Raw genomic sequence first — 25,320 nt, forward strand, 5'->3', positions numbered from 1 at the left:
CAACTGTTGGCGCAATTATTAGAAAATGGAAGAAGTTCAAGATGACGGTCAATCACCCTCGGTCTGGGGCTCCATGCAAGATCTCACCTCGTGGGGCATCAATGATCATGAAGAAGGTGAGGATCAGCCCAGAACTACACGGCAGGACCTGTTCAATGACCTGAAGAGAGCTGGGACCACAGTCTCAAAGAAAACCATTAGTAACACACTACGCCGTCATGGATTAAAATCCTGCAGCGCACGGAAGGTCCCCCTGCTCAAGCCAGCGCATGTCCAGGCCCGTCTGAAGTTTGCCAATGACCATCTGGATGATCCAGAGGAGGAATGGGAGAAGGTTATGTGGTCTGATGAGACAAAAATAGAGCTTTTTGGTCTAAACTCTACTCGCCATGTTTGGAGGAAGATGGATGAGTACAACCCCAGGAACACCATCCCAACCGTGAAGCATGGAGGTGGAAACATCATTCTTTGGGGATGCTTTTCTGCAAAGGGGACAGGACAACTGCACCGTATTGAGGGGAGGATGGATGGGGCCATGTATCGCGAGATCTTGGCCAACAACCTCCTTCCCTCAGTAAGAGCATTGAAGATGGGTCGTGGCTGGGTCTTCCAGCGTGACAACGACCCGAAACACACAGCCAGGGCAACTAAGGAGTGGCTCCGTAAGAAGCATCTCAAGGTCCTGGAGTGGCCTAGCCAGTCTCCAGACCTGAACCAAATAGAAAATCTTTGGAGGGGAGCTGAAAGTCCGTATTGCCCAGCGACAGCCCCGAAACCTGAAGGATCTGGAGAAGGTCTGTATGGAGGAGTGGGCCAAAATCCCTGCTGCAGTGTGTGCAAACCTGGTCAAGACCTACAGGAAACGTATGATCTCTGTAATTGCAAACAAAGGTTTCTGTACCAAATATTAAGTTCTGCTTTTCTGATGTATCAAATACTTATGTCATGCAATAAAATGCAAATTAATTACTTAGATATCATACAATGTGATTTTCTGGATTTTTGTTTTATATTCCGTCTCTCACAGTTGAAGTGTACCTATGATAAAAATTACAGACCTCTACATGCTTTGTAAGTAGGACTACCTGCAAAATCAGCAGTGTATCAAATACTTGTTCTCCCCACTGTAGTTTAGTATGTGACAATCGTATCCACTTGATCTGAGGCCTGGTCCATCACTATAGAGCCCAAGGTCTTTGTATCCTCACGCTGATGACTCCAGCTCCTCATTAGGTCTAACTAAGGAACTACTGGACCCGCACACCATCGCTGCCTCATATTGGTTCGGTCGAGTCTATTGCATCCAGGGAAGTAGCCTATAGTGCCTAGAGAACACACTTGTCTTGTTTTGCTGTTGTTCTGTACTGGGGTAATAGGTTTTCAATTCACTCTTTTGATGTCAGTTTGTTTTTGCGCACGTGTGCGTAGTATGCACATGCACGAGAATGGGTGCTGCTAAAAAGCGTATGTGTGTGGTGGGGGGTGATAATTTTGTGGGCAACACTGTTGTGCTGTTTCAGAAGGAGGCTGGATCTCCTTGCCTATCTGACAGGACTGCCTGTCACTCCCATATTGTGTATCACACACATTGGTGCTCTTTGCTCCTCTTAATGCTCTCCTTCAATGAAAACCTAAAGCCTTCATGTTCCCAGTTAATGAAAGTGCTTTAGTGCTTTAGTGCTTTAGATATGATTTCTGCAATAGCCTTTAGTTGTAACTGTTTTATTTTGCCTTTTTCTGAGAGTGGAGGGACGGAATGGGAATAATTTAATGATGGGCAGCCAAAAGTCAAAAGCCTGGAGTTATTGTAGTCAATAACTTCTCACACACATTTGTGTCTTGGTAAAGAAAAGGTATTGATTTACATGTACATGTTAAGATGGAGTCATGATGCATTCATAAGCACCACATAAACATGACCTGATGTCAACATAGTCTTTCTGAAGCCTCAGAGGATATTTATTATGTAGAACAATATGTGATTTGTAATATGTGACATTCAACATATAACTAATTGGTTCAGTAAAACGATAACTGTTATGTAGGTTTTATGGAATGTTTATGAATGTATTGTAAGTACTTTATGGGACAGATTAAATGTAAAGCAATACCAAAAAAGCTATCTCCAAAAAGCAGGAGCCTTTTCTACGCTGCCTTGTTCAACCACTCTCAATGAAGCCTTATCTAATTCTCTCACAGATTTAGGCCAGGATTCAAACCAATGCAGCACTGCACTTTCTACTGATTCTGAGGTGTAACTTCAGGTAAATTGCTATTGGATCACGCATCACAAAACCAAATTCTACATGTCGAGTGCAGTGCAATGCCGGTTATTTGTGTTAGTTTGAATCCTGAACCGAAATGTTGGTAATAACGTTTTCTTTTGGGTTTTGACACCAAACGGGAATGGGGTTTAAATTAAAATGCTAGTGACCTTGTCAAGAGGTTTGGACCTCTTGGTGTAATTGTTAAGGTGTTGGCTTGAAGGTCGTTGGACCCGGCTTTGAGTCCCTTTCGGGGCTACTCCCTGAATTTGCTACATTTGTGTCAGAAGTGGGATTGTGCCCGTGTGGCCATCGGAGAGGCGTGTACACCTGAGGGACTTGGTATAGAGAAAGCGTGGGGGCACACTCTCCCGAAGGAAGGGGGTAATATAGCGTCCTTAACCCAACACCTAGCGATCTCGTCAAGATGTTCGGAGCTCTTGGCGTAATGGTTAAGTTGTTGGCTTGACAGTCGCTGGACCTGGGTTTGAGTCCCTGTCGGGGGCTACAACCCAAATTCGCTACAATATGTTCTAGTTGAACAAATACTAGGGAGGCTAACTGGACATTTGTTTGATGCCTTTTAGTCTACACCAAGTAACTTAGGTCTCTCACTCGCCAAGCACCTCGAAAAGTTAGATATACTTAAGAAGCAATGTACTGATTTATTTTTTCTGCCAACATTTTTACTTTATTTTACTGCTTGTCATTTAGTTATTTCACCCTATATCTGTCATGTTTAATTCCTTGTAAGACTATAAGGTCATGAAGACTGACCAGTATGTCTTGTGATGGAGAACTTCTGAATGCTGATAACCCTGAGTGGTCACATCTCTGAACCCACTACTTTTTGCGCAGATGCAGATGAAGTTAACTCAAGGATTCTCTTTATTTAATCTATCCTGTCACGTCTGTCTTATGTTTTAAGACTTCTAATTTCCTGTGATTTCATAGATGTGATGTTTTAATATTATCCAGTATTTCTCTTTGATTGGCAGCAACAAGCAGGTATTTACCATTTATGCTGATTCAGCCAATCAAAGACATACAGGCCTCGGTGTAACGCTCATTCCTTCGATGATAAACGCAAATCCGACCATCACCCCTGGTGAGACAAAACCGTGTCTTGTCAGTAAAGAGCACTTTTTGCCAATCCTGTCTGGTCCAGCGACGGTGGGTTTGTGCCCATAGGCGACGATGTTGCCGGTGATGTCTGGTAAGGACCTGCCTTACAACAGGCCTACAAGCCCTCTGTCCAGCCTCTCTCAGCCTATTGCGGACAGTCTGAGCACCGATGGAGTGATTGTGCATTCCTGGTGTAACTCGGGCAGTTGTTGTTGCCATCCTGTACCTGTCGCGCAGTTGTGATGTTCGGATGTACCGATCCTGTGCAGGTGTTGTTACACGTGGTTTGCCATGGCGAGGACGATCAGCTGTCCGTCCTGTCTCCCTGTAGCGCTGACTTAGGCGTCTCACAGTACAGACATTGCAATTTATTGCCCTGCCACATCTGCAGTCCTCATGCCTCCTTGCAGCATGCCTAAGGCATGTTCACGCAGATTATCTTTCTTTTGGTGTTTTTCAGAGTCAGTAGAAAGGCCTCTTTAGTGTCCTAAGTTTTCATAACTGTGACCTTAATTGCCTACCGTCTGTAAGCTGTTAGTGTCTTAACGATCGTTCCACAGGTGCATGTTCATTAATTGTTTATGGTTCATTGAACAAGCATGGGGAACAGTGTTTAAACCCTTTACAATAAAGATCTTTGAAGTTATTTGGGAATTTCACAAATTAGCTTTGAAAGACAGGGTCCTGAAAAACGGACGTTTCTTTTTTTTGCTGAGTTTGGTACTTTATGCGTCCCAAACCATCGAAGGTGTTGTAAAAAAGCCTCACTAATTGATCATGCCCTCGTTGATCGATCATCCTCCTTGTCGATTGCTAATTCTCAGTATGATGGCAATGGCTTCACTAAGTCCTCTGGTAGGTTTTGTGCAGTTTCTGCCACACTATAATGCTTACCTACCATGTCCTTTCACAATAGTTAAGGAGGATCAACGTGGGACTGTATACATTTTCAGAGGAGGATCGACATTGTCTCTATAGTTCTGTATTAGAGGGGCAGAGATTGTTTGAACCACTGAGGCTTGCCCACTGAAAACTGCAGTACTAATCATGTGGCCTCTGTGTTAACCAAGTACATTGCCTTCAGAAAGTATTCATACCCCTTCACTTATTCCACATTTTGTTGTGTTGCAGCCTGAATTCAAAATGGATCAAATATATATTTTTCTCTCATCCATCTACACACAATATCCCATAAATGGCTAAATGAAAACATGTTTTTAGACATTTTTGCAAATGTATTGAAAATGAAATACAGAAATATCTCATTTACATAAGTATTCACACACCTGAGTCAAGTCTGTAAGAGCTTTCCACACCAATTTTTTTAAACATTTTATTTTTATTTTGACCGATCTACAAGTAGGTGCCCTTTGTGAGGCATTGGAAAACCACCCAGGTCTTTGTGATCGAATCTGTGTTTGAAATTCACTGCTCGAATGAGGGACCTTACAGATAATTGAATGTGTGGGATACAGAGATGAGGTAGTCATTCAAAAATCATGTTAATCATTATTATTGCACACAGAGTCCATGCAATTTATTATGTGACTTGTTAAGCACATTTTTACTCATGAACTTATTTAGGCTTATTGACTCAAGACATTTCAGCTTTTCATTTTTAATTAATTTGTTACAAAAATTTTAAAAGAAAAACATCATTCCACTTTGACATTATGGGGTATTGTGTGTTGGCCAGTGACAACGAAATCTACATTTGATCAATTTTAAATTCAGTCTAGAGGTGTCAATACTTTCTGAAGGCACTGTATTTATTTTAACTGTAAGTACTTGTTTGCTAATTCATTTTTCATAATACTTCCCAATCAGTATGTAACTGTATAGGAATGATAACCAGTTAGGTGTGAATACTTCTTTGTAATCTGCGGTGTCCACTGACAAAAAAAAAGAATGAACAAATGTTAAATCCCTGTAAAGTTTTTTGAAGAAAATGGTTTATTGTAAAATGTTATGAACATTTATACTTAAGTAAACACATTTAATTAATGATTGTTGGCCATTTTCTTTCAAGCATCTCAGTAACTTAGTATCACTTATCAAAATCTGCTATGTTTTGCTTATTGTTTCTTATTGTGTTGTTTCTTTAGCCCAGTGATCTGGGCTTATCCCTTGATGAAGGGGGGCATACACTGTAAAAGTTTGGGACGCACTGGGATAGAAGTCGATGGCAAATATGATTTTGTTTCTGGTGTGAATGGATCCTTTGATGGAGAGACATTGGCTTGAATGCTCAGAGTGCAAAGCTTTGAACTAACTTGTGCTTGCTCAGTCTGTACACAAGCATGGTGTAGGGTGAAGTTGCCCCTAGATGCTGATCTTGGGTCAGTTTTGCATATCCCCTACTAATGGTGAAGTTTAGGATTGGGGAGGGGAAGCTGATGCCACAGTGGGTCCTCATTTAAAAGTTGCGTAATATGCTTGCGGAATGGTATGGCACGTTGGAGTACATGACGTCATATTATTTTACTGTTAGCCATTGTTGCCGTTAATGCTACTTCGACCACCAGAGGGCGTCTGAGGGCGTCTTTATGAAGTTTCTTGGTGCTTGCTTACTTTTCCAAATAATCCTACCAAGGTCCATGTAGGGCAGACATTTTGATTGCTATACCCTATCCAAAAGAGCATATTCCAAGGTTTTTAATTAACCTAGTTTTGCCAAAAAACACAATGTTTTTACAGATGGTCTCTTTCAAAATATAACATTTTCCTAGAATAACTGCAGCTCTATGCCTACTGATGACAATCAGCAAATACCCATTTGGGGAAAATATTCCTTCTATTGTATTCTGTTATATTCCATAATATTCATATTGTAAAGGGCTGGGGAATATAAGCATGTGATGTCTGCTAAATTAACAAGTTAATTTCATTGACATGGCACAGCCATAGCCTCAGCTGCAATAGCACAGATAAATACATCTTAAAACATGCTATTCTGTTATTTTATTACCTCTCTAAACAAAATATTTATGGATTTATTTGTGATTGTGTATATTAATTGTATTTATTAGACTGGCAGCTATTGGTAAGCTATTCATTGAGTCCCGGCTTTTCAACTGTTAATATGCATATGGTGCAGCAGACCTTCATGGGCTTTGAGAATGAAATGCTCAGAAAGTTTGTCTTTTATGATATTTATCTCAATATAGGCGTCCTGCTAGAGTATAACATACACATATTTAGGAAAAGTCAGGGACAGGTGGGTTCAAGGTTTTTTATTGAAATGACATGGAGCTGTAGGCCTAAGAGTCCTGTTTACTGTAGCTGTTTTAACATAACTTACTTATTGGCATAAAGGCCTACTTCAATATACAGTATATCAATCATTCATTCATTCATTTCTGCATGTCATCACACAGCATACAAGTCATCCATGTCTTTAAATACAATCAACCATTTTAGTTATAAAACAAAATAACAAAGGGAGCCTTGAATAATTAAACAATGAATAAACTGCAACCTATGTTGCTAAAGCAATTGAATTCACAAATGTATTTGACTGTTTCTTATATTGGCTGTACTAAAGACTTTAAAACCTTTTTTTGTTAGAACAGACTATATGGGATTGATTATAATTTGTAAGATATTATTGTATTTGTTGTGCTGTTTATACTGTTAGAAAAATGCATTTTACAGTAGCCTATGGAGACACCTCAGGGTTTCCGTTAGGAAAATATGGCGCTGTACAATGTTACCGGTTGGGAGTAAGCCTAGGCTACTATGTGACTGCGAGTGAAAAGCAAAATAATCCTAATATTTCCACAACCTAATTGTAGGCTAACCAATAGCCAAACGGAGATTCAGTGAAAAGGAAAATCTAATTGATTTATCAAGACCAGTCCCCATGCTTGTCTTAAAGCAGCGCGAAACGGTGCTGAAATAGTTGACCACACGTGGGTAGGCTATTGCTTCAAATCCTATTATAACAATTGGATGACTTTGGGAGTTTCAGTAAGCAACATTTTGTTGCCTTCAATTACATTAGCCTACTTTATTCCAATATTTCTGTCATTCAGTGATATTTGTTCCCATAGTAATTCGTTATGGATCCATCCAGATGTGGTTAGAAAACAGTGCATGTGTGACATGCCTTCGCAAACCTCCATTAATACATGTAAAGTCCCTAAACTCGGCAAGAGTCTATTGTCCTGCTGATAGCCCATCAAGGGTGGATGGCTTCTTTTGTATTCCAATTTATTGGAAAGGCTGCTAAACCATTTACATCTGGCCCACAGCGTTGTTGCATGCTTACAGTGCACTTCACTCCATTCTCCGCCTGACTCTCTACCAATGCCACCAGATGCTTCTTTCTATTCTTCTTATCTATTTGGTATAAATAAAACACAAATTAAATAGCTCAGGACTTGAAAATATGTGAAACCAATTTTTATTTTATTTTTTATTTTATTTAACCTTTATATTACATTTTAGTCATTTAGCAGATGCTCTTATCCAGAGCGACTTACAGGAGCAATTAGGGTTAAGTGCCTTGCTTAAGGGCACATTGACAGATTTTTCACCTAGTCGGCTCGGGGATTAGAACCAGCGACCTTTCGGTTACTGGCACAACGCTCTTACCCACTAAGCTACCTGCCGCCCCAGGTAAGCCAGTTGAGAACAAGTTCTCATTTACAACTGCGACCTGGCCAAGATAAAGCAAAGCAGTGTGATAAAAACAACAACAGAGTTACATATGGTGTAAAACAAAACATAAAGTCGAAAATACAACAGAAAATATATATATAGTGTGTGCAAATGTAGCAAGTTATGGAGGTAAGGCAATAAATAGGCTATAGTGCAAAATAATTACAATTAGTATTAACACTGGAATGATAGATGTGCAGGAGATGATGTGCAAATAGAGATACTGGGGTGCAAATGAGCATAATAAATAACAATATGGGGATGAGGTAGTTGGGTGGGCTAATTTCAGATGGGCTGTGTAATGGTGCAGTGATCGGTAATGTGCTCTGACAACTGATGCTTAAAGTTAGTGAGGGAGATAAGAGTCTCCAGCTTCAGAGATTTTTGCAGTTCGTTCCAGTCATTGGCAGCAGAGAACTGGAAGGAATGGCGGCCAAAGGAGGTGTTGGCTTTGGGGATGACCAGTGAGATATACCTGCTGGAGTGCATACTACGGGTGGGTGTTGCTATGGTGACCAATGATCAAAGATAAGGCGGGGATTTGCCTAGCATTGATTTATAGATGGCCTGGAGCCAGTGGGTTTGGCGACGAATATGTAGTGAGGACCAGCCAACAAGAGCGTACAGGTCACAGTGGTGGGTAGTATATGGGGCTTTGGTGACAAAACGGATGGCACTGTGATAGACTACATCCAATTTGCTGAGTAGAGTGTTGGAGGCTATTTTGTAAATTAGGAGGCTTTGTTGCGAAATAGGAAGCCGATTCTAGATCTAACTTTGGATTGGAGATTCTTAATGTGAGTCTGGAAGGAGGGTTTACAGTCTAACCAGACACCTAGGTATTGGTAGTTGTCCACATACTTTAGGTCAGACCCGCCGAGAGTAGTGATTCTAGTCGGGTGGGCGGGTGCCAGCAGCGTTCGATTGAAGAGCATGCATTTAGTTTTACTAGTGTTTAAGAGCAGTTGGAGGCTACTGAAGGAGTGTTGTATGGCATTGAAGCTTGTTTGGAGGTTTGTTAGCGCAGTGTCCATTGAAGGGCCAGATGTATACAAAATGGTGTCGTCTGCGTAGAGGTGGATCTGAGAGTCACCAGCAGCAAGAGCGACATCATTGATATACACAGAGAAAAGAGTCGGCCCAAGAATTGAACCCTGCGGCACCCCCATAGAGACTGCCATAGGTCCAGACAACAGGCCCTCCAATTTATCTGTGCTTACTGGCCGAGGCTATATGGCTGCACCATCAGCTTGTTAATTTAGCAGACATCACTTGTGTATATTCAGTCAACACATATATTTTAAGAATATAATGGGATATAACAGAACATTTTAGTATCTCTTAGAATAAAAACCTTAGTGTAACAACAGTTTTAGTCAGTAATAGGCTACAGTCCAGTTACAGCTTCTGACAAAGTATAAACAAAAAAGTTTGTTTTGTGTGTGAGCGTGGGACAGAGGAAGAGCATTTCTTAAACTATTTTTCTAAATTCAATCACCCTCTTCTTCTTCATCATTCAGTTCATTCAAATTCAATTGTAATACATTTTGTCACTCCCGTTCAACAACTCCCAATCGCTATTGAATGCACTCCAAAGGGACAACTTGAAATAACATAATGTAGGTTAATTAAATAATCAAAAGGAAAAATGTGATTATTTATTAGCCTTGTGGATATACAGTACCAGTCAAAAGTTTGGACACACCTACTCATTCAAGGGTTGGTCCCGGAGTTGAGAGAGAACTTGGGTAAATACAATGCTGCAATCACACTTGACATGTGGACTGACGGTTTTCTAAAAATAGGATACTTGTGCCTTAACTCCCATTACATAAACGAAGAGTGGGTGTTATCCACCACGGAGTGGGACAGTGCAGCTCAAACCTGCAGATAACATAAGGCCAGGTATTGTGAAAGAATACCTGTGGATCTTGTTGATTTCCTCTATCGCTTCAAGAGGCCTGCTGTCCACCTGGTAATTGTGTGGTTCCAAAGGATAAAGCGTCACCTACAGATGGATTTGTGGTTTCAGAGAGAAGCCAGCTGCAAGCCTGCGACCAGGCACGGTGGATGACATCCTTTTGAAGAAAATCCAGTGATGAAAGGACTGTTTTTAAAGTTCTTGTTTTAGTATATTTATTTGTTGTCAATTTTAGAAGGCTCTTTAAAGCTATTGGAGTTGTCAATGTGCCGCATTGCAATGTGAAATTAAAAATATATTGTTCTTAATTCATGGCATGGTTTATTTTTAGCGAAATGTTGAATAGACCTGCAGACAAATGAATTAATGCAGGAAAAGAGGAATAATAGCCTGCTGTCTATAGTCATAAAAACAATTAGGCTAATATAATTGATGTTATTTCGTTGGGTAACATATCTGCTCTCAGAACTCATTAAGAGGCGGCTTCGATCTTCAATATAATCATTCATTCAGAACGTTAAACCCATAGGTTTTAGGCTTGCAGTAAATTAAATTAGATTACCAGGTTCATTTTTCATTAGCTTATAATAATGCATGCCTTCTGGGAATGTTATGAAGTTCAAAAGTTATGGACTACTTTATATGAAGAATTAAGTTTCGATCATATCCTTGGACTAAAATGATTGACACTCACGCGCAAGCCTGACATCATGTGCAAAGCGCCTTTTGGTAATGGAGCGCATATTCAATATCTATTTTTCTCACGTAGCCTGTTCATTTCTGATCTTTGATACTTTTTTGGTTAAAAAAATTATCATGGTATACTACGTTAACGCTATTTGTATGGGCCATTTTTTAAAAACTTGATAGCTACTAGCAACAGACCGTATGTTGTGTATCATTTACAACTGTTTTGGACTGTCCATACTGTAATATTAACGTTAGTCTCAGGCTTCACTAACTATGTTAGCGTTACTGTTTTAGGTGGAGCTATTCTTTGCTACTTTTCAAATGAATACTATGTGATATTTCTCATATCATCTTGCTAGATATACTTTTTGTTTTGTTTGGTGTCGCATAGGTTAGACTGCTCCCTTTAAAAGATCAGTCGTCCACCAGGCTACACTCTACGATTAGGGAGAGGTGTGAGAGGAAGCGTTGGGTGTCTCGGTTAGGGAGCCAAGGGAATGGGGTTCAGTGTTTTACTGTTAGGATAGATTTATGTTTGTTTGTTCCAACAGATCTTTACATATTTTCCTCACTACAAAATATTAATGCGGTCCTTGTGGTTACTAAACATATTTTAGATATGCCTTTATGATATAGCTTATTCCATGTTTACATCTTTGGTTAAATGACTTCAAATGTAAAACTGATATGTACTATCCAAGCTTAAACAGGTTATTACTAGTGTCACACCCTGATCTGTTTCACCTGTCTTTGTGATGGTCTCCACCCCCCTCCAGGTGTCGCCCATCTTCCCCATTATCCCCAGTGTATTTATACCTGTGTTCTCTGTTTGTCTGTTGCCAGTTCGTTTTGTTTCGGCAAGCTTACCAGCGGTTTCCCCTTGTGCCTGTCTTTCTCAAGTTTCTGATTTCTAGTTTTCCTGCTTTTGACCATTCTGCCTGCCGTTCTGTACCTTGTCACACCACCCTAATTAACTTTAGTTACTTCAACACTGTCTGGGTCTTCCCTGAAATGTGATAACTAGGCTTAAACAACTTCATTCATCTATAGTGTTCCTACAAGAAACTCACTTGTTGAAGGATGAGCTACTTAAAGTACAGTGAGGGGAAAAAAGTATTTGATCCCCTGCTGATTTTGTACGTTTGCCCACTGACAAAGAAATGATCAGTCTATAAGACCTTAATCCCATAGAAAATCTGTGCAGGGAGCTGAAGGTTCGAGTTGCCAAACGTCAGGCTCAAAACCTTAATGACTTGGAGAAGATCTACAAAGAGGAGTGGGACAAAATCCCTCCTGAGATGTGTGCAAACCTGGTGGCCAACTACAAGAAACGTCTGACCTCTGTGATTGCCAACAAGGGTTTTGCCACCAAGTACTAAATCATGTTTTGCAGAGGGGTCAAATACTTATTTCCTTCATTAAAATGCAAATCAATTCATAAGATTTTTGACATGCGTTTTTCTGAATTAAACCTACCATTAAAATTATAGACTGATCATGTCTTTGTCAGTGGGCAAACGTACAAAATCAGCAGGGGATCAAATATTTTTTTTTCCCTCTGTACGCAGGGAGATGGCAAGGGCAAGTAATAGCATTCTGTTCCCCTCATTCTCGTGGTGTTATGGTTTTAATTCACAAATCTGTTCCGTTTCAAGTGGATAATATAATAACAGATACAACTGGTAGATACATTTTGGTACAGGGAACTTTTGAATCAGCATATTAATCTGGTTAATGTTTATGGTGCTAATGATAATCCCAAATTCTTTGAGCATTTTCTTTTCTATTGATAGCCTCTCTTCCTGGTAAAGTCCTAATGGTAGGGGATTTTAATTGCACTCTTGATCCTCATCTAGATCGCTCCTCTGGTTTAGACACTTCACACTCGCAGAGTAGAACAATTACAGCATTTCAATAAGTACTTAAATCTATGTGATCCTTGGACTCAGAACCCGAGTAAAAGGGAGTATTCCTGTTACTCGTCGATATTTAAATCATATTCTCGTATAGACTACTTTTTAGTTTCTTGCTCATTGCTTCCCAATCTAGCAGGAAGTGGATATGATAGTATTGTTCTGAGTGACCATGCCCCTGTGTCATTTTTCTATGGGATACAAAACTAGTAAAAGGATCCTCTAGATGGTGTTTGCATCCCAGATGGTTCCAGGACCCAGATTTCTTACATTATGTTGGAGTGCATATAGATGTTTATTCTACATTGAACACTGACCAAACGTCAGCAAGTAACAGATGGGAGGCTTTCAAAGCATATACAGTGGGGGAAAAAAGTATTTAGTCAGCCAAGAATTGTGCAAGTTCTCCCACTTAAAAAGATGATAGAGGCCTGTAATTTTCATCATAGGTACACGTCAACTATGACAGACAAAATGAGATTTTTTTTCTCCAGAAAATCACATTGTAGGATTTTTTATGAATTTATTTGCAAATTATGGTGGAAAATAAGTATTTGGTCAATAACAAAAGTTTCTCAATACTTTGTTATATACCCTTTGTTGGCAATGACACAGGTCAAACGTTTTCTGTAAGTCTTCACAAGGCTTTCACACACTGTTGCTGGTATTTTGGCCCATTCCTCCATGCAGATCTCCTCTAGAGCAGTGATGTTTTGGGGCTGTCGCTGGGTTTTCACTCAAAATCTCACGATACATGGCCCCATTCATTCTTTCCTTTACACGGATCAGTCGTCCTGGTCCCTTTGCAGAAAAACAGCCCCAAAGCATGATGTTTCCACCCCCATGCTTCACAGTAGGTATGGTGTTCTTTGGATGCAACTCAGCATTCTTTGTCCTCCAAACACGACGAGTTGAGTTTTTACCAAAAAGTTATATTTTGGTTTCATCTGACCATATGACATTCTCCCAATCCTCTTCTGGATCATCCAAATGCACTCTAGCAAACTTCAGACGGGCCTGGACATGTACTGGCTTAAGCAGGGGGACACGTCTGGCACTGCAGGATTTGAGTCCCTGGTGGCGTAGTGTGTTACTGATGGTAGGCTTTGTTACTTTGGTCCCAGCTCTCTGCAGGTCATCCACTAGGTCCCCCCGTGTGGTTCTGGGATTTTTTGCTCACCGTTCTTGTGATCATTTTGACCCCACGGGGTGAGATCTTGCGTGGAGCCCCAGATCGAGGGAGATTATCAGTGGTCTTGTATGTCTTCCATTTCCTAATAATTGCTCCCACAGTTGATTTCTTCAAACCAAGCTGCTTACCTATTGCAGATTCAGTCTTCCCAGCCTGGTGCAGGTCTACAATTTTGTTTCTGGTGTCCTTTGACAGCTCTTTGGTCTTGGCCATAGTGGAGTTTGGAGTGTGACTGTTTGAGGTTGTGGACAGGTGTCTTTTATACTGATAACAAGTTCAAACAGGTGCCATTAATACAGGTAACGAGTGGAGGACAGAGGAGCCTCTTAAAGAAGAAGTTACAGGTCTGTGAGAGCCAGAAATCTTGCTTGTTTGTAGGTGACCAAATACTTATTTTCCACCATAATTTGAAAATAAATTCATTAAAAATCCTACAATGTGATTTTCTGGAGAAATAAATTCTCTATTTGTCTGTCATAGTTGACGTGTACCTATGATGAAAATTACAGGCCTCTCATCTTTTTAAGTGGGAGAACTTGCACAATTGGTGGCTGACTAAATACTTTTTTCCCCCACTGTACCCCCCATTGTTTTCCTATGGCGAGGCATGCTGGTCTGTTTTGCCAAATATCTCACAATGTGTATATATATTTTTTTTTTCTTCAAGTCTGACACCATTTTAATCAGGATAATCTCCTCTTTCTAATTACATAAGGTTAGGCAGCGGACTCTCCTGTCATCGATCGCTAGGCCAGAAATAGTCAGAAGTTGCAAGTATTGAAGTGCGGATGTTTACTTTCTACACAAGTTGTTACTTTTCAGATTTGTTGGGTGGCAGGTAGCTTAGTGGGTAAGAGCGTTGTGCCAGTAACCGAAAGGTCACTGGTTCTAATCCCGACTAGGTGAAAAATCTGTCGATGTGCCCTTAAGCAAGGCACTTAACCCTAATTGCTCCTGTAAGTCGCTCTGGATAAGAGCGTCTGCTTAAAATGTAAAAATAATGTTCTAAGAACAGATTGAAGTGGTAAAATAAAAAAGGTAGAAACGTTTTGGTGCCATTTAGGGAAAAAAAAAATTCTAGGCATCACTCCAGTCAGAAGAGGCTCAGCGAAGGTTCGTTTCAATTCTTTTGCTATGGCCTTGCGCTAGTGTTCCAGCTCATACAATGTTCTTTGGCCATTTTTCAGCCTTGGGTGAATTTTGACTCATTCTATTGTCCAGCCTAACTTTGTCTGCTTCCTCCAAAATGCAACTATATTTTACCCAGGTGTATTGCCCATTTAGTTTCAATTAAGAAACATACTGTAGTTTTAATGAACCACTAGCTTGTGCTAGGCAAGTATTATCGACCTTCCGTTACTAAACCTAGCTAGTGGTATGAAGTGCTGTTGTGGACAGGGGTTGCATCCTAGGGCAGTCATAAAGGGATTGTTACACCCACACCAATGATCAAGGACATCCGCTGCAGCTGCAAATCAAAATGAGAGTGAGTGACAACCAAATAAAACAGACAAACAGTGAATGTTCAAAAACCAAAAAATACACTAAACTTAAATCAAAGAATCAACACTTTATTTCATATCATACAAAAATAATGCCTATGTAAATGGTTAGTGGGTTTAGACTTTAATCTTACTCCAAAACAAGAGATGATTGAATATTTAAATGAATAGTGTCTAATACAAATAATAAGCAGAATGTCAGGGCTGGAAAAACTACCTGCACACCCAGTAGCTAGATCTCTAAGAGCAATGTTCTAGGTCTATGCATTGTTACTTTTAACAGTATTTTAGTAGTCCTACAACCAATTGTAACAATAAACCAATAGCATATATAACCCATTGGAGATATACCCTTCAGTCTCTCCAGGACTTGGGACTTTCTTTGGGACCTTCATTTGCAGACAGCTTAGACCAGGACTTGCTTCATTATTCTCAAGTGATATAGCATTTAATATTTCGTTGGAATTGTGTTTTTGTATTTTCATAGTTCTCTCTTTGGGACTAGAAATCTGTTCATTAGCTAGCCAGCTTAGCTACTGGCTAGGTAACTAACAGTATGTAGTCAGCCACCAATTGTGCAAGTTCTCCCACTTAAAAAGATGATAGAGGCCTGTAATTTTCATCATAGGTACACGTCAACTATGACAGACAAAATGAGAGAAAAAAATCCAGAAAATCACATTGTAGGATTTTTAATGAATTTATTTTCAAATTATGGTGGAAAATAAGTATTTGGTCACCTACAAACAAGCAAGATTTCTGGCTCTCACAGACCTGTAACTTCTTCTTTAAGAGGCTCCTCTGTCCTCCACTCGTTACCTGTATTAATGGCACCTGTTTGAACTTGTTATCAGTATAAAAGACACCTGTCCACAACCTCAAACAGTCACACTCCAAACTCCACTATGGCCAAGACCAAAGAGCTGTCAAAGGACACCAGAAACAAAATTGTAGACCTGCACCAGGCTGGGAAGACTGAATCTGCAATAGGTAAGCAGCTTGGTTTGAAGAAATCAACTGTGGGAGCAATTATTAGGAAATGGAAGACATACAAGACCACTGATAATCTCCCTCGATCTGGGGCTCCACGCAAGATCTCACCCCGTGGGGTCAAAATGATCACAAGAACGGTGAGCAAAAATCCCAGAACCACACGGGGGGACCTAGTGAATGACCTGCAGAGAGCTGGGACCAAAGTAACAAAGCCTACCATCAGTAACACACTACGCCACCAGGGACTCAAATCCTGCAGTGCCAGACGTGTCCCCCTGCTTAAGCCAGTACATGTCCAGGCCTGTCTGAAGTTTGCTAGAGTGCATTTGGATGATCCAGAAGAGGATTGGGAGAATGTCATATGGTCAGATGAAACCAAAATATAACTTTTTGGTAAAAACTCAACTCGTCGTGTTTGGAGGACAAAGAATGCTGAGTTGCATCCAAAGAACACCATACCTACTGTGAAGCATGGGGGTGGAAACATCATGCTTTGGGGCTGTTTTTTCTGCAAAGGGACCAGGACGACTGATCCGTGTAAAGGAAAGAATGAATGGGGCCATGTATCGTGAGATTTTGAGTGAAAACCTCTTTCCATCAGCAAGGGCATTGAAGATGAAATGTGGCTGGGTCTTTCAGCATGACAATGATCCCAAACACACCGCCCGGGCAACGAAGGAGTGGCTTTGTAAGAAGCATTTCAAGGTCCTGGAGTGGCCTAGCCAGTCTCCAGATCTCAACCCCATAGAAAATCTTTGGAGGGAGTTGAAAGTCCGTGTTGCCCAGCGACAGCCCCAAAACATCACTGCTCTATAGGAGATCTGCATGGCGGAATGGGCCAAAATACCAGCAACAGTGTGTGAAAACCTTGTGAAGACTTACAGAAAATGTTTGACCTGTGTCATTGCCAACAAAGGGTATATAACAAAGTATTGAGAAACTTTAGTTATTGACCAAATACTTATTTTCCACCATAATTTGCAAATAAATTCATAAAAAAATCCTACAATGTGATTTTCTGGATTTTTTTTCTCATTTTGTCTGTCATAGTTGACGTGTACCTATGATGAAAATTACAGGCCTCTCTCATCTTTTTAAGTGGGAGAACTTGCACAATTGGTGACTGACTAAATACTTTTTTTTCCCCACTAATGATAAGTTTTACCAGTTTCAAATCAAATCAATTAAATCTGAAAATGAGAGAGATGGACAGCAAAATCTGAGAATTGGAGAGGGAAGCTTTTTTGGATAATTCAGAAGTAAACAAATAATGATTTGCTCTTAATGCTCAGTATGAAGAACTTTCCACCTTAAAGGCTGCAAACAGCTTAACGAGGCTGAAACAGTCCTATGATAAAGGTGAAAAACCTGGTAAATTGCTGGCCTGGCGCATTAAGAAGTTAAATTCAGACAGAGCCATTAATGCAATTCATAATTTACAAGGACAATTATCAATGGATCCTGTAGAAATAAACCAAATATTTGCTTCCTACTACAACACACTTTACAACTCAATCTCCAGACAACTTAACTAATCAGACATCATTTTGGGATGGTCTTGATGTTCCCTCTATTTCAGAAGATATAAAATTGGATCTGGAAAAGGAATTGGATGGTGTTGAAATATCTGATGCTATTTTCAATATGAAGGGAGGTAAAGCGGCAGGTCCAGATTGGCTCCCAATAGATATTTACAGTATAAGATATTTAAGGACAATCTTCTAGGTCCACTTTTGGATACGTATGCTGAATCCTTTCATCAAGGTTGTTTCCCCCCTCTCTAAGGAGTCCTTTAATCACTCTTATTCTGATGCCTGATAAATCCCCAACAAAATGTGATAGTTACGGACCAATTTCATTCTGAACGCCGACAATTATTGCTAAAGCCAGGAGATTGGATAGAGTGCTCCTATATCTATTACACGAAGACCAAAATGGCTTCGTGAAAAAACGTCAATGTGAGGATAAACATAGTGCACATGTGTGAAGGGTCCACTGATACTGCCATACTCTCACTTGATGCATAGAAGCCATTCGATAGAGTTGAGTGGTCTTATTTATTTGAAGTGCTTAAGAGATTTGGGTTTGGGAACTACTTCTGTAAATGGATTAAGATATTATATACCGACCCCACTGCAGAAGTTCCCACTAAAAACTTGATTTCACAACCTTTTAGCTTTTTTCGGGCACGAGACAAGGATGTCCGGCCAGTCCAGGACTTTCTTTTAGCTATAGAACCCTTTGCCATTGCACTAAGGGCCCATCCGTTAATTAGTGGAATTAAAACATCTGATTTTGAACATCGAGTGGCGCTGTATGCCGATGATACCCTCTTATTCCTAACAGATCTAAAGAATTCTATCTCTTCCATCTCCAATTTAATTAATAACTTTGGTCAGTTTTCTGCGTTTAAAGTTAATAAAACCAAATATTCCATCCTTTTCCTCAACAAGCAAGAGAGACTGAATCCAGTTGTACAGTATCCATTTGTGAATACAGAACAAGGTTTCACATATCTTTGTATTAAAATAACACCAGAAATTAGCTCCTTGAGTTCAACAAATTATGAACCCATGGTAACGAGTGTAACAGAATCCATCAACAGATGGACATCATTCCCTAAATCTATTATTGGAAGAAATAAATATAATTAATATTCTGCTCAAATTTCTTTATCTATTTCAATAAATTCCTCTTTTTCCACCACCTTTATTTCTCCCAAATATCAGAAAGACACCCTCAAATGTTATCTGGAGCAACAGAAAACCAAGGCTTAGACTTTCTCTTCTTTATTTGCCCTATGACAGAGGGGGGTTGCAACTTCCAAACCTACAGTGGTATTACTGGGCTGCACAACTTAGGGCTGCAATGTCTTGGTTCTCCAAGAAACCATACTTATCCTGGCTGCAGACTGAAATGCCTTCCACAAAACGCTTAACTTTAGGTGGATATTTGTACTCTGCTCCCTTTAAGAAACTAAAGAAGAATACTACTAATCCCTTTGTTAAAAACACACTAACTATATGGCACAAAGTACAGCAATATCTAGGCGAATCCCCTGTATTATCCAGTTTTACACCATTTTGGGGCAATGACAATTTCTGGTAAAAATTACTTGGGGTTTAAAGAATGGGCAAGAAAAGGTATTGGTAAAGTAATGGATATATACAATGAAAAAGGGCTCATGTCATTTGAAGAACTAAAGGGAAGATTTAACTTACCACAAAAGCATATTTTACAATTGACAAGCTTTATTTTTTCCAGTCTAGAACAATCTACCCTACAACCTCCTTTGTCCACTTTAGAAATGCTCTCAGTTAATGTGTTATGGGAGAGGTCAAATTACATAATTATATGGGGAAATGGTAGCTACTCATAAAGACAACTCAGATAGTAAGAGACTTCAGGGGATACAAGATATGCAGGAAGATATTTCAGCAGAGGACTGGGGTATGATATGCTCTAGAGCTCAGATACAGACAATAAACATCCGCCTGAGATTGTTGCAATACAATTGGATAATGAGAACATATATCACCCCTGTTAAGCTCCACAAATTCAAAGAAAATGGTTGATCTCTGTCTATTACAAGCTAGACTTTCAATTGCTCTCCACTGGAAGTATGTCAGTTCCCCCTCACTTGGTCATTGGTTAAAATAATTAACGTCAAGCTTGGCTCTTGAAAGATTAACTTATATAGTGAAAAAGAAAGCCCCAGTGTTTCATGATATTTGGGATATGTTTTGTGAGTTTTTGCAAACTGGTGATGTTGTAGAAGCATTGGATGTAGCAGGTGATTTGGACGGAGTCAGGCGCAGGAAGTGTAAATCACAGAATAATGGTTTATTCGGCCAATACAGCGGTTCGCAGATATGCGTAAAACAACTACAGTGCGACTTAACGGCGCACTGGGGAAAACAAAACACACGGGTGAATATCCCGGCCATAAAGTACATAATGCTCCACCGAGCTATCGACACCTCCACATGGAAACAATCACACACAAAGACATGGGGGGCAGAGGGAATACTTATACAGGGACTGATGAGGGTATATGAACCAGGTGTGTGTAAAAACAAGACAAAACTAATGGAATAATGAGAAGGGGAGCGGCCGTGGCTAGAAGGCCGGTGACGACGAACGCCGAAGCCTGCCCGAACAAGGAGAGGAGGCAGCTTCGGAGGAAGTCGTGACATTTAGTCAGTAACACAGACCCTATGCCTATTGAAATGACAAGTAAATCCCGCAAATAACCCAAATACAATGGCTTGTCTTAACATCTGGCACATAATAACGACACAATTAACAGAAAATAGCCGTAAAGGTCCTTTAAGTGTTTCTTTGCAAAGATGTCACATGCTCAAAGGGAATAAATTAGCAGTCAACAAATTAAATCCACATTTATTGATTTGGAAACAGATCTGGCGAGTTTAATAAATCGTAAAATCTTTTCCCTTGCGACATAATGTATTATCTTACATTTACGTCATTTAGCAGACGCTCTTATCCAGAGCGACTTACAAAAATCAACTTATGATAGCCAGTGGGAAAACCACCTTTTTTTTTCTTTCTTTTTTAATGGGAGGGGGGGTAGAAGGATTACTTTTATACTATTCCAGGTATTCCTTAAAGAGGTAGGGTTTCAAGTGTCTCCGGAAGGTGGTCAGTGACTCCGCTGTCCTGGCATTGTGGGGGAGCTTGTTCCACCATTGGGGTGCCAGAGCAGCGAATAGTTTTGACTGGGCTGAGCGGGAACTGTGCTTCCATAGAGGTAGGGGGGCTAGCAGGCCAGAGGTGGATGAACGTAGTGCCCTCGTTTGGGTGTAGGGTCTGATCAGAGCCTGAAGTTAAGGAGGTGCCATTCCCCTCACAGCTCCGTAGGCAAACACCATGGTTTTGTAGTAGATGCAAGCTTCAACTGGAAGCCAGTGAAGTGTGCGGAGGAGCGGGGTGACATGAGAGAACTTGGGAAGGTTGAACACCAGACGGGCTGCAGCGTTCTGGATAAGTTGTAGGGGTTTAATGGCACAGGCAGGGAGTCCAGCCAACAGCGAGTTGCAGTAATCCAGACCGGAGATGACAAGTGCCTGGATTAGGACCTGTGCCGCTTTCTGTGTAAGGTAGGGTCGTACTCTGAGAATGTTGTAGAGCATGAACCTGCAGGATCGGGTCACCGCTTTGATGTTAGCGGAGAACGACAGGGTGTTGTCCAGGGTCACGCCAAGGTTCTTTGCACTTCGAGATTCCACCTTAATTCGCTCTAACTGGATGGGAAAAGGGTTTATTCGACAAATATAGCAGCAACTCTCATACTATGAGGAAAATAACTAATTCAGGCCTTATGGGCAGTTTTGGTTTTAATGTACTACCCGGGCGGAGAAAATCCCATAAGCGTTTTATAGTTACATCGGTTAGGGTAAGTCAATTACCCAGATTTTTATCAAAAGTGGACATACCCACATCAGTTCTGAGACTATTGCCCAGATAATGCTCTAACCTTATCTTTATCAAATGATCCATAAACGGGACCAACTCAGAAAACTTCTATTTATTTTTTTCCACCCTGACGTACGTCTACTTTTGGGTGCGCAAGTTTGTATATGAATATTATACGTTCCATTATTACTTCATCAAATCTGTAGTAATAGATTATACACACATACAATTTGTCACGTTCATATATTCACAGAATCCATATATATAGCGTTAGAAATCGTAGGTACTCACATCCACCACTCCATGTGCTCTCCATCAGAACTCAAAAACGTTGGTTTCCTGGACGCTGCCCAGCGGCTCATGGGAATAATGCTCCACACGTATCCTCAACGGTTCTCTATACTCCCAGAAATTATAGACTTGCCGCTACTGTCTAAAAGAACATCCCTCGCTCATTACCACCAGAGCATATGAGCGGAGTGGAGCTGTGAGAATCTCAGCTCCTCGCTCACGGAGCTGTTCACCCCTCCGCTCCCCGCTCAAAGCCACATCAGGCCAGTCCGCTCATTATCGCTCAGCGCTCAACGCAGTTTGCATCGCGCTCCACTCAAATCGCTCCCCGCTCACTCCAAAAAAGGAACAAAATCTGCATGTATTTCACTTTTAGCTTAAACCACAGCCTTACTTTATCTCCCCGAATTTGTTGCATACAGACTCATCTCGGATTATCCATTCTGTCTTGAAACGGGAATCTAACACTGACGCTAAAATGAGATGTTAATCAGTATAGTATATTCCATAGCAAATTGACACGTTGTTTGCCAATGTTTCTGCAAAAGCAGCGATGCCCATTGGAAGTGCAGCGTGAGTGTAATCGGTGAGCAGGGATTTGATTTCTGTGACAGCAGGGAGGATCATCCCCAGGTTCCCCAGCTCCTTCTGCATTTTGTCTGTGAGGTCTGCTAGTGGTGTCAGCACACTGACAAGGTGCGTCAGCTGCCGTACTTGATTCAGGGTGATGTTAGCAACATTAGACTTGAGTTTGTTTTACCATAACGGGTCTTTTTGGAACAACCGGATGAACGACTGAATCATCCGCAGCTGGCTGCTCCATCGAATGGCGCAGGCATTTGTGGGGCGGACACCTAATTGGTCGGTTTCCTCTGTGCTCTTGCGTACACTTTTCACCAGGTGCCCGACTTTCACTAACAGCCTATTAATGTTGTCGTGCTTGTTAACGGCGTTTTTGATCGCCAGCTGAAGCATGTGAATGGGGCATCTCAGATGTAAATTTGACAAAGTAAAGTACTAATTTATCATAGTTTCTTGGGGGGGTGTAGCCCGGTTGAGCTGCGCTGGCGAAGTGTTGCATCCCTTCGCGTTCTCCTTTACTCAGCGGTTCATAGTCCATGAAAATCATTTTTAAAAATGCTACATCCAGCTCTCTTTTTCTCTCCCTTGTTATGGTTGGGCCTTTACGTGCAGTGAATAAACTTTTGAATTCCTCAACCCTTTTCTCTTGTTGCTGCTGCTGCTCCTCTCGCTCGATAAAATACAAATTCATGGACGACACAAATTCAATTAAACAGATGGATTCTGGGTCAGGCTTGAGCATGCTTCAGACTCTTGGTGTGAGCGAGCGAAATTGGAGCGGGACATAGGGCGACGCTCCGTCCTTTTAAAAATGCCGCTCTGCGCTCTGTTCAAAATCCGTCCGCTCACGCTCCACGCTCGCTCCCGCTCCACTCCGCTCATATGCTCTGATTACCACCCCGTGATATTCTATGATGGGCAGTGATGGACGGAACCCCAAGATAACACTACATATCGAAACTTATTTTCCAAATTTAAATCAAATTATTATACATATTTCTATATCTTATTATCCAAACCACAGATTAAGACTTATTTCCATGTTCACACAACTCTCATATCACATTCACACAATGCTAATCCCAAACACACTGAATTAATATTGTTATAACCTGCAGGAATATTTTCTTCTATAACAGGCCCAAATTTGGAATGTTAAACCTATTACATTAACATTGTACCATAACCAATTTTCCCATAATCATAAATCTCCTCTAAGGTTTCCAAATTTGAGAAACCTGCAGACCACACCCTAAAAAGACTGGCCGAACTACAATGTCTAGACGTCAGATACACCGATACGTGCGACCTGTTCTCCAAACAGGATTTCTCATACTTCAATCGAAGATCACTGACATTCCTAGGGTTCATAAAATGACACCTATTTATCTTTTCCAAACCTACTCCATGTCCCTCAGGAATACTTTAAAGACAATGAACACCCTTTTGGCCTAACTGCCCACGTCCTTCCTATGTCAATAAGACAGCCCTGTGTAGCTCAGTTGGTAGAGCATGGCGTTTGCAACGCCAGGGTTGTGGGTTCGATTCCCACCGGGGGCCAGTATGAAAAATGTATGCACTCTCTAACTGTAAGTTGCTCTGGATAAGAGCGTATGTAAAATGTACATGTAAAATGTTAACTTTTCCAACCTACATCACAACCTAGGATAAAGGTAACATTTCTTTCAAGAAAAAATATATCATTAGCTACGTGAAATGTTTTCTTGCCCACTCAACATTAACAATGTTCAATTAATGTTCAATTTGTACTATTAATTCTGTGCACTTTCAAGTTTAGTTATTGAAAGAAATCAGTCCCTTAATCTAATTTTGTTCAAAATGATGTATCCATTCAGCTGATGCTCTCAGCCAGGCGGGGATCCGATCTGCTCCGTATAGTGGAGTGTGGCTTACCCAGCTGCATCTAATGCAACTACTCGCACGGTTAACCTGGATTACCCTGGGAACAATCAGCAAAATGAAGATTATCATTCCCTCCTCGTCGCCAAAATTGTCGTGGTAATTATCAAAGGAGAGCCTTTTAGATTTCCGCAAAACCATCAAACTTGATTAATAATTACTGCTGTAATGGAGCATTAACGGTCACCCAATGGTGTAGAGTTAAGGCCCAAATAAGCAGGGTTAGGTTACAACTTTTTATAGTCTTTCTGAGTCCTTGTGACGAAGAACAGATATGTGAAGTCATACAAAAGGTACATTATGCTCTCATGCAACAGACAGCAAGATTTACATGGCGCCAAATATCTGTCTCTAGTTCATTTACTACTTGTTTATACAGAAATATTAATGCAACACAGGATACTAAGTCCAGTGTTCATTAATAATCTGGAGGGAGGGTTCTCCTAACCCTGGCAGACAGACCAGCATTTCACACAGACACTACTAATGGAATGGAATGTTGTCTTATCACCAAGTCATCGTAATTCAGCTGCCAGCCCAAGCTTCAGAGGCTCCTCTCAGTTCACACAGACAAAGATGAGAGTACTAAGAAACCCTATTCTATTGCATAAAACAACCATTCGATGCATTAACAGTATTATAACATAATATTGTAATTTTTCTATCACACAGGCCTTCAAGTACTGCAGTTACTTCAGCGGTTTGAAGTTACCCACAACTGTTGGGCTCCTTCAAAGAAGCCAAAAGTGTCTAGTAAATGTTTAATGGGTATTGCTTGTGGTTGTGGTAACCCAGCTTCCTGTAGCGATCTGTCAGAGCTCAGATCGAA

This window comes from Coregonus clupeaformis, unplaced genomic scaffold (assembly GCF_020615455.1).
Source record: "Coregonus clupeaformis isolate EN_2021a unplaced genomic scaffold, ASM2061545v1 scaf1012, whole genome shotgun sequence".
Classification (NCBI taxonomy): domain Eukaryota; kingdom Metazoa; phylum Chordata; class Actinopteri; order Salmoniformes; family Salmonidae; genus Coregonus; species Coregonus clupeaformis.